This window comes from Euphorbia lathyris, chromosome 6, assembly GCF_963576675.1.
Source record: "Euphorbia lathyris chromosome 6, ddEupLath1.1, whole genome shotgun sequence".
Lineage (NCBI taxonomy): Eukaryota > Viridiplantae > Streptophyta > Magnoliopsida > Malpighiales > Euphorbiaceae > Euphorbia > Euphorbia lathyris.
In genome coordinates this window covers 71,723,900-71,733,777 of record NC_088915.1, presented here as the reverse complement: position 1 = coordinate 71,733,777, position 9,878 = coordinate 71,723,900, and the positions used below count along the sequence as shown (strand labels likewise).

Sequence of the window (9,878 nt, the reverse complement as noted above, 5' to 3'; positions counted from 1 at the left end):
GGGGAAAGGCGGGATATGGTTTTACAGGGATTGGGGATTTTGAATATGAATCCTGATAATTCAAGCATATTAGTGAAAAAATTATCAGGATAAATTTGTATCCCTTTAGTAATGACCCATTGTCTCATTTGCACATGCACTTTAGATGAGTAACTTGCATAAAGATAACAAGATAAAGACTAGCCCAAAGACAGCGGAGTGAATATAGACCAACACAAATCCAGTAATTCCACTTACATGCCAAACAACACTAGTAGTCTGAGTAGCCAAAAATTGAAAGAATCCGGGTTTCTTTCCCTTTTGAACGAGTCGATCATAAACATCTAGAAAACACATAAAAAATCGAGTTAGTAAATAAGCTTACTGTAGATGCTTTAAGATTATACTGCATTCTTATATCAGTGAAATCTTCAAAGGAAATTGATCAAAATAGAAACCTTATTGTGTAGAAAACATACACTCCACTACAAATCATGAGCTGTACAATGAGATGAAACGATTAGATATTGTTTTTACATATGATCTTCCATTATGTTTTTTCTATTAGATATACATTATTGTTTTTATATATGCAACCTATTTCTAGTTTAACATCTTCCTTAGAAACATCTGGTTTGATGCTCGTAAGTTCGTAGTCGAAAATCCTAGTACGAAGGATCCCACATGATTTGTTTCACTTTTTGACCCTCAAATAATATACAATTTGGCAGCTGCAATTCAAATCACATGTCCTAACAGTAATTAATCCATAAATTCCCTCAAAGCAATAAAATTCAGACAAGACAGATAAGCTATAAAAAGAATTAAGAAAACAAGAGTAACCAGTGAAGTAGAACACAATTAGTTCAACAATGAATAGATGCAAGATTTTAAAATGAGATGGAACATGCAATTCATGTATGACATGGTTGCATTCTGATTTATATTAACATGAACTACCAAATGTTTGTCAGTAATCTTCAATATGTAGACAGATTTTAAAGTTGAGCTTGCTTATATGACCATCATATGAAACGCTCGACTGACAGAATAACTAATGGTACAGGGGTTTAACATGCTTGGTAAGATTTTAACCAGCATAACTTGGAACTGATGGAAGAATTGACTATCAGAAATTGTAGAAGAATATTACTCAAACCTCAAGTATATGACATTGTTATTCCGGATACTGCAGTGGTATAATGTGTGCAGGCTGTAGGGATCCACCAGCATGCTATAATCATGTATATGGAGGACCAAGCTGATTTGTCCATAAGAACCAAATAAACTGCGTGGAACCATGAGGAATTCTTCTAGATGAATGTCATTGTTATCAAACTTGCGTATATTCTTCGTAAACGATTGAAATCTCAAATTGCTCCCCTCTGATTTTGCTGTAACTTCATAAAAGTATCCTTCCTTGTGTGAAGGGGGAAACAACATTTCCAATTGGTGATTCTTCTTTGTTGTTCACAATAAATATAACACCTTTCTCCTCTTCAAGAAGAAGGGTTTTGTCGTTCAGTGTAAAGAATAGTGGCATTGTAGTATTAAAACGTAAAGGAACTGCTGAACCTTTGTGCTTACTGCTAAAATGTTGATATAGCTGCTTGCATGAGCCAACAAATTTGCAACTTGATACAGGGCATGAATATGGTGCATGGTTGCACATCTTTTCATGCTCAAATATCTTGCTATAGTTAACCATTTCTCGATACCCATACCTCAGGTTTTGGCATGGCACTTTGACTGATTCAAGAACCTTTTCTATGTCCCGGCAGCGATTATAACCAATAGGTAAAAGGCAGGAAGGAAATTTATGAGCAATTCTTTTGCAGTAGGAAGTACATGCTGTATGCCCATTCTCACACTGTATCATACACCAAATATCGAAATATCCATCTCTAGTTTCATAAGTAAATCTCTAGTTTCTACTAAAACCTCAAGTATCACCATGCTAAATTAGAGAAGCTAACTTGTAACAATAATCATGATAGGTGAACTTGACATGTGGAAAAAACGTAGACAAATTCCATGCCCTGTTCATTTTAAACCGTTCTTTTCGCCCAAAACTCCACCCTTCCAATCATTCAACCCTTAATACTATGTATTGTCAAACACCTAATCCTAGGAAAACCAGAATTACTTCCTCAAAAACGAGTATCATCTTCAATAGTAAATTTGAAGTGCAAGAAAAAGCAAAAAGAGTTAAATAATAAATTTGACTCTATCTGAACATTAATTTAAGGGTAAAGGTGCAAAAATACTCCTAACGTTTTGGGCCAGGACCAATTTTACCCCTAACGTCTAAAATGGTGCAATTTTACCCCTAAAGTTGGAAGCCAAGAGCAATTTTACCCTTAACATTAATAAATTGGGTCAATTTGAGAAATAGTTCATAAAACTGTCTTCTCGGTCATTAATCTTGTTATCTACACATCATACGTGTGTCATTTTATGAGTAACAAATTACAAACATTAGTTGGGATGTGAAAAAAAGAAAAAATATACTGTGTTTTTCTACAGATTAGACAAAAAAAAATTCAAAAAATCCACCGAATTTATAAATATTAATCTCAAATTCTATTATTAAATTATAAAAAACATGAAATCCTTTTTTTAGAACGAATTATTATGCAATTGGTGCAGAATAATGAACAAAAATATACGTGTTTTATAATAGTGTTGATAAATTGACCCATTTTATCAACGTTAGGGGTAAAATTGCTCTTGGCTTCCGACGTTAGGGGTAAAATTGCATCATTGTAGACGTTAAGGGTAAAATTGCTCATGACCCAAAACGTTAGGGGTATTTTTGCACCTTAACCCTTAAATAAAGTCATTAAGTTACACCATTGATTTTCAGTATTATCTATGGGATGCAGAAGAGAGTTTGAAAGAGAGCAAAATCATAATTCATTCACAAATTGGTACATGTAAGGTTATTGTGGAAGTTCAAAAATTTTACTCTCATAATACAAAATACTCTAATTTTACCCCCAAGATAGAAACGTTAGCTAGAACGGAGCATGGACTGGTTGGATTCATAAACCGAACTGAACAAAGAGGCATTTTGGTTGGATTCATAAACCGAACTGAACAAATCACTAGCCCGGTCATTGTTCTGAATATTTGTTTCAGTTGTTCCAGATATCCTTAGAAGCCTACTGAGAATTTAGATAGAAAGATACCAAATTATTGTAGTCATGGCAACACAACAATAGAAAGCATCACGGGAATTGGATAGATTTTCCTAAATGAAATTTCAAAATTTGCACACTTTGATAAGTTGATTGTTTCTACTGCGGCCAGCTCCTTAATTAATGGTCTGTAGAAGAAACTAACTGTTAAGGCTATGCATATAGTACTGCTCCTTTTAGATACTCAATGAAATAATCAATCGATAACATATACTAGGAAGAAGTTGGGAAAATCAGCAACTCACCTATAGATAATCAACCTGGGCACGAGAATGAGATCCTAAAATAAGATCCAGTAACTGACAGATGCTCTCTATGTCTATGTTCTTTTGTTTCTCCTCTGAGTAAAAAAAATATGGAGGAGAAGAATGAGTAGTTAATTTTTTTGAAAGAGCGTACATAACGAATGAATAACATTACAGAATGTCACCACATGCCTAACCAATTAGGTGTTAGGCAATACCTGAATCCACAAGAATAGAAACCCACAAAGTTTGTAGGCCTCTTCAACTAATGAAGACAAAAGAAAATGTCAGCAATTCTTAATTATTGCATCATTTCAAAATAGAAAGCCCATAAAATCAAAATAGAAAGTTGACAAGCCAACAATGGTATATACCTCTTTCTCTAGATCTAGAAGGGGTTTCTTTGATTTACTTACAATCTCAGCCCTTAGTGCTTTAAGACCTCTTCGCCACTCCTATTTAAAAAAAAAAAATTAGACAGGAAGTGATGTACAATGCATGTGCTTCTAAGAAAAGAATGTTCCACAGGTAGAGCAAATCTTCTGGAATTCAATAACATAAACTTCAAATGGATACACCACAATGGTTGCACATCAGGACCTGTGCATCTTTGTTGAGGCTCAATTGTGCTATTAAAGCGTCAAGTTTCTTGTTCATCTCAACCATGGAACCCTTTGGAGCCTCCTTTTCCATGGCGAACGCTTGATGTCTCGGGGTCCGGCAAGCCGATCCTCTTGCCATTGAACACTTTTTCTCACGAGCTCATGGATGAGCTCATATGCTTCGCTTGCTGATTTCCTGAACAGGTCCCCACCTGCTGCGGAATCCACGGTAGCACAATTAGTAGGCGTTAAACCATGATAAAAAGTACTTACAAGGTCGTGCTTGGGGATGTCGTGGTGCGGGCAACTTCGAAGCAATTTTCGGAATCTCGCCCAAGCCGCATGAAGGGCTTCGTACTCGAGTTGCCGAAAGGAAGTGATATCATTGCGCAACTTCACCGTCTTGGAAGGGGGAAAGTAATAGGAGAGGAACTCCTTTTCGAGCTCGACCCATGATGTAATGGTTCCGGCTTCCAAAGAGTGCAACTATTCCAACGCTTGGCCTGTCAAAGAGAAAGGGAAAAGTTTTAGACGTACGGCCTCACCGGGACACCATTTTGCCGAGAAGTATCGGCACACATAAGAAATTTATCAAGGTGTTCGTTAAGGTTCTCATGAAGTTCTCCTCCGAATTGACCGAGTTGTTGGATCAATTGGATCATGCTAGTCTTTATCTCATATGTGTTGGCCGGGATGGCGGGGGCGACGATTTCGTTGCGATTTTGTGGTCGATGCGGAGCTACACTACAACAAATCATCACTTGCGTCACGAATCATGCCACATGAATTCAAAATTCGTGGCATATTTTTATTTAGCCACGGGAAAAAAAATCCCACTGCAAACATATGATCCATTGTTATATTTATGCCACGGGTAAAAAAAAATTCGTGTCAAACATACACTTGCCACGGATTTTGCCACGGTAAAATATTTTTCGTGGCTAAATCTATTTATGCCACAGAAAAAATTTACTCGTGGCATAAAATCACTTATGCCACTTGTAGTTTATTTTGTGGCAAGAAAAATATTTTTTCCATGCAGTGAGAATCACAAAAATTCAACTGAAGTAGCTGAAGTAATATAAAAAATAATTAGCGGAAGTAGCATTTAACAAGCAGTACATATAATATAAAAAATGTCCAACTAATTACTACTTTAATTATTGGCTAACTGTTGTTATATGTTGAATCATTAGCACCTACAAAACATTGAAGCAACATACTCTATACCAATTCCTTTCTCTCCCCATCTCGCTCTAGTTTAAACATCTCATTTGGAAAAACAAAATTGCATATGCTTCAATAATCGACTTGTAATTTAGTATGAGTTTGACTGAATATATAATTAGATCATAGGTTATTTTTGAGGTCAATCCGAAAGTGAGACGATGATGTTCACTTTATGTTTAGATTAACCCACAAAACACGAAATTGACATGTAATAATTGTAAAATTTATGAATTAAGACATAATTAGCTAAAACAAAAAATAAGTCATTATCAAAGCGTATGTATTTCATACAAATAGAAAATATATAGTTAAATTTATACGAAAAATAAAAAAATTTAGCTAAATTAATATTTATAAAATATTATTTTATTAATTAAGTGTTTAAATAATTAGAGAAATCTATACTATATATAATTACGGAAGCAGAGAGAAATGAGAAGAAGTGTTTTAGAGGTCTTTTTGATGAGTTGTCAATGTAGTAAAAAATCAGATTAAAAATATTTAATTAATTAAAAATAAATATTTAATTAATTAAAAATAACAAATTTATATTTATAATATATTAAATAATTACTAGCCTATTAATTAATAATAAAAGAAAGCAAGGATTACGGGAAGATGAAAAAACACAAAGCAAAGGAAATCCAAAAGTCACAAATAAACTTCCATATAAAACATGATATATAGTATTCCACCATTATATTCATTGGTCACGATAGATAGTATTATATTTCTGAAGGTAAATATTCGATTTTTTTCATATGTTGTAGTTATTTTGTTCTCAATTATGTTGTTGTTTTATTTTTATTAAACAATATTGTTATAGTTTCATCTTTCAGATTCATTTCTGTTGTTACCCAGGTTCTATACCTCTCGCTATCTTATCCATGTTTTCTTTTTTATTTGTCTTTTTTTACCAAACTGATAGCTTCAATTGAAGAAATCCGACAGAAATAGAAGATGCATGAACAACTAAAATCGAAAAACACAAAAGTGTCAAAAATTACAAGAAATTCTTATGTTTCTCAAGGTAATTATTCGATTTTTTTTCATATGTTGTAGTTATTTTTGTTCTCAATTGTGTTGTTGTTTTCTTTTTATTAAACAATAGTTGTTATAGTTTCATTTTTCAGAGATGAAATTCCATTTCTGTCATTACCCAGGTTCCATACCTCTCGCTACCTTATCCATGTTTTCTTTTTTATTTGCCTTTTTTTTCAAAATGACTAAAATAAAGATTTTGTAAATTTGTATTCTTTTTTAGTATATGTTGCTAGGTGTTATCATTTCGATTGCTAACTCTTAACTAAAATTTAGATTTTCGGCTTTATATGAACTCAATTTTTGGCTTTCTCAATTGTGCTGTTGTTTTATTTTTATTAAACAATTGTTGTTATAGTTTCATCTTTCAGAGATGAAATTCTATTTCTGTCGTTATCCAGATTTCATACCTCTCGCTACCTTATCCATGTTTTCTTTTTTATTTATTTATTTTTCAAAATGACTAAAATAAAGATTTTGTATATTTGCATTCTTTTTTAGTATATGTTCCTAGGTGTTATCGTTTTGATTGTTAACTCTAACTAAAATTTAGATTTTCGGCTTTTTATGAACTCAATTTTTAGTTTTAATTGAAGTTAGATTAATTTTTCTAATTCAGAACATGTTGAAATCCACTCATTTTTTTAGTTTGAGTTTAGCTAATTGATATGGATTGTATTTTTTATTTTTATTCATTTTGGTACAAATGGATATAAAGTTTCACACGATAGTTGTTCATTGAAGTTTGAGACATATTAAATAAAATATTAAAGAGATATTGGAATATTATACTTACAATGAAGTTTATTTCACTATAAATTATGTTATATTATTATTATCAAGAAGTTATTTTTTTCCAATTTTCTAGACAAGGAGATTGTAAGCGTCTAATACGCTTGATAAGATGTTTATTCTTGAAAAATGTGGATTATGCTAGATACGAATTCAAAATCAAGGTAAATAAAAATAAATTTTGATGCTCAAAATCCTAAAAATATACATTAATTATGGATATTGAGATAATTGCATTTGCAATATTGGCTTATATAATTTTTAACTATTATATTATGGTTCGTACAAAATTGTTAGTATTTCAAGAGTTTTTAACATATGAAAATGAAATATGATCATAGGACAAATTATTGAAAAATATTAATTAAGAAAATATTATTATTTGAATCTCTTCAAATTCTAAAATGTTGAGCATAATGATTCTAATTAATATAATTAATTTCACATATTAATTATAAAACGTTTTTTTTACTGAGTGGTTACAATTGCGATTTAATTCTATTTAACTAAAATTAATTTATGGACTTAATACTTCATTAAAAAAATAATAAAATGTTTAATTAATGGGAAAAAAATATTTTCACTCTCCTCTTTGTACGCTTATGTCTCGACATTCTCTCTTATTTTCAAAAAAAAAAACCCGAGATGAAGATGGTTCTCTCCTAATTATCTTTTTCGTTCTTTCATTTTTTTTTCATTTCTTTTGTTTGTTTTTCTTACTTACAAAATTCAAGAATATATAATTATTAGAAAATATTAATGAAGTCAAATAAGTGATATCTACGAGTATGGCTGATATTCTATATAGTGAAAGAATGAAGAACAAATTGATCGAATGTATTGATGAGATATTATGAGATGAAAATAGGAGAAATCATCTTAAACTGATTCAATTAGATATATTGGATTATTGTAGCAGAATGAATAATTGAATTCGAATACTTGGTGATCATGAAATTCCATCAACCAAAATAATTATCATCAAGATGAATTTGTTGCTAATTCTTACGAATTTTTTTTTTATATGTAACATATTGAATTGATAAAGTTTCTTCATATACAACATTAGAAAAATATTGATTGTAAGACTTTATAGAATAATATATTGACGTTGCTTCCATTTTAACATAGATTGTAATTCTTTTGTATCGTAGATATAATATTTAATTTTAATTGTAGTTTAATTCAATTTTTGTTTAATCTATATTGTAATTCTTTTGTATTGTAAATATAATATTTAATTTTAATTATAGTTTAATTCAATTTTTGGTTTTTTATTATATTCTAATATATTTCTTAATTAATCTGTTATTTTATTATTATTGTTTCACAAAATATTTGGAATATAAAAACGTATTAAAATTCCTAAAAAGTACAAATCATTGAATTTTGTAAAAATAAAAAAATCATTCATCTTTAGTTAAAATTCTATAAAAAAAAGTCGCCAATTATTTTTAAAATTAATTTAATTTGAATTATCATTAAAAAATATATATTAATTTCAAATATACATAATATAAATTTTTTTCATAGCATGATATAAAATTATTTAAAAGTAAATATGTCAATTTATTTATTTATCTAAATTATATAAAAATTTCATACCCCGTGCATCGCACGGGTTTTCGACTAGTTTAAATAATTATAACTAAATATCTTCCTAACCCTTAAAAAGCAAATTATATCCTTCCCGCAATTTTCTTTTCCGCTTTTGTTTTCTTGAAAATTTTCAAAACTCCATTTCCCCCTAATCTTTGCCTCTCTCATTTTCCTAGTAGAATCCTCACCGTCGTCCCACTCAATTCCTCATGTTTTATTCTCATCATCCACGTTCCATTTCCTCTCTTTTTCTCTTTCTTAATTTCTCTTTCAATTCTAAATCCTAATCACAAGTAGCCCTAAAATCTTCAACAATAAGGGGATTTTACATCGCCCGACTAGACTCTACATTTGGACAGATTCGACATGTTTCATGGACTTCAATCTAAATTCTTCAGATTCTCTCTCAACATCTCTTCATCAGGTCCCAAAACAAACTACCATGAGTCTTACCAAAGGTCATCGTCGTAGGGATAGAATTTCCTACGTCTATGAAGGTACATATTTTCTCTCTATTTAAAACCCTAACATACTCTAGTTTTACTTCTGTCTTTTGTAGATTAGGATATATATACTCATGAACATCATTATTTGCTTGAATTGGATGAGATTTTAGCGCATGAAGGTAGTAATTGATAGAAATAGTTATGCTTTTAATTAAAAACAGTTTGCTCAACTATGCTTATTTTACAACCTGCTTCACATTCTGTTTAGGAAGAAATAATCTTGTAGTGAAGTTCTGTTCACTATGTTTTTATTTTTTTTATCTTTATGGCGTTCAAATACTCCAATTACTTAGCCTTCAATTTGTCTAGAGTTTTTCTCTCTCTCTTTTTCCTGGGTATTGCAGTCGATGTTGGTAGCATTTACTTTGGTCCAAATCATCATATGAAGCTGCACATGCTTTGCATGACATCATCTCGTTCTCTAATATGATCTCAACAAGAAGATGGAGCTCAGGGTCGGCCTGGGCCTAGGCCAGGAGTGCGCTGGCCTAGGGCCCATGGCTGTTAGGGGGCCCAAATCATTTTTATTACATAGATATATGTAGATATATAAGAAATAAAACATGATGTACATAATTGTCATAGAGGGGGGCCTGTGTTCGGTTCCCCGTGAAAGCAAATTTTTGTTTTTCTCAAAATTGTCATTTTTTTTGGATGAAAATGCTTATAATTTCATTAGATTAA

The 9,878-nt window shown here is 31.2% G+C and overlaps 1 pseudogene; it reads right to left on the bottom strand.

The window, feature by feature from the left end:
- Window positions 1-314: 314 nt before the first annotated feature.
- Window positions 315-4,117, bottom strand: LOC136233742 (E3 ubiquitin-protein ligase SINA-like 10; annotated as a pseudogene).
- Window positions 4,118-9,878: the final 5,761 nt, after the last annotated feature.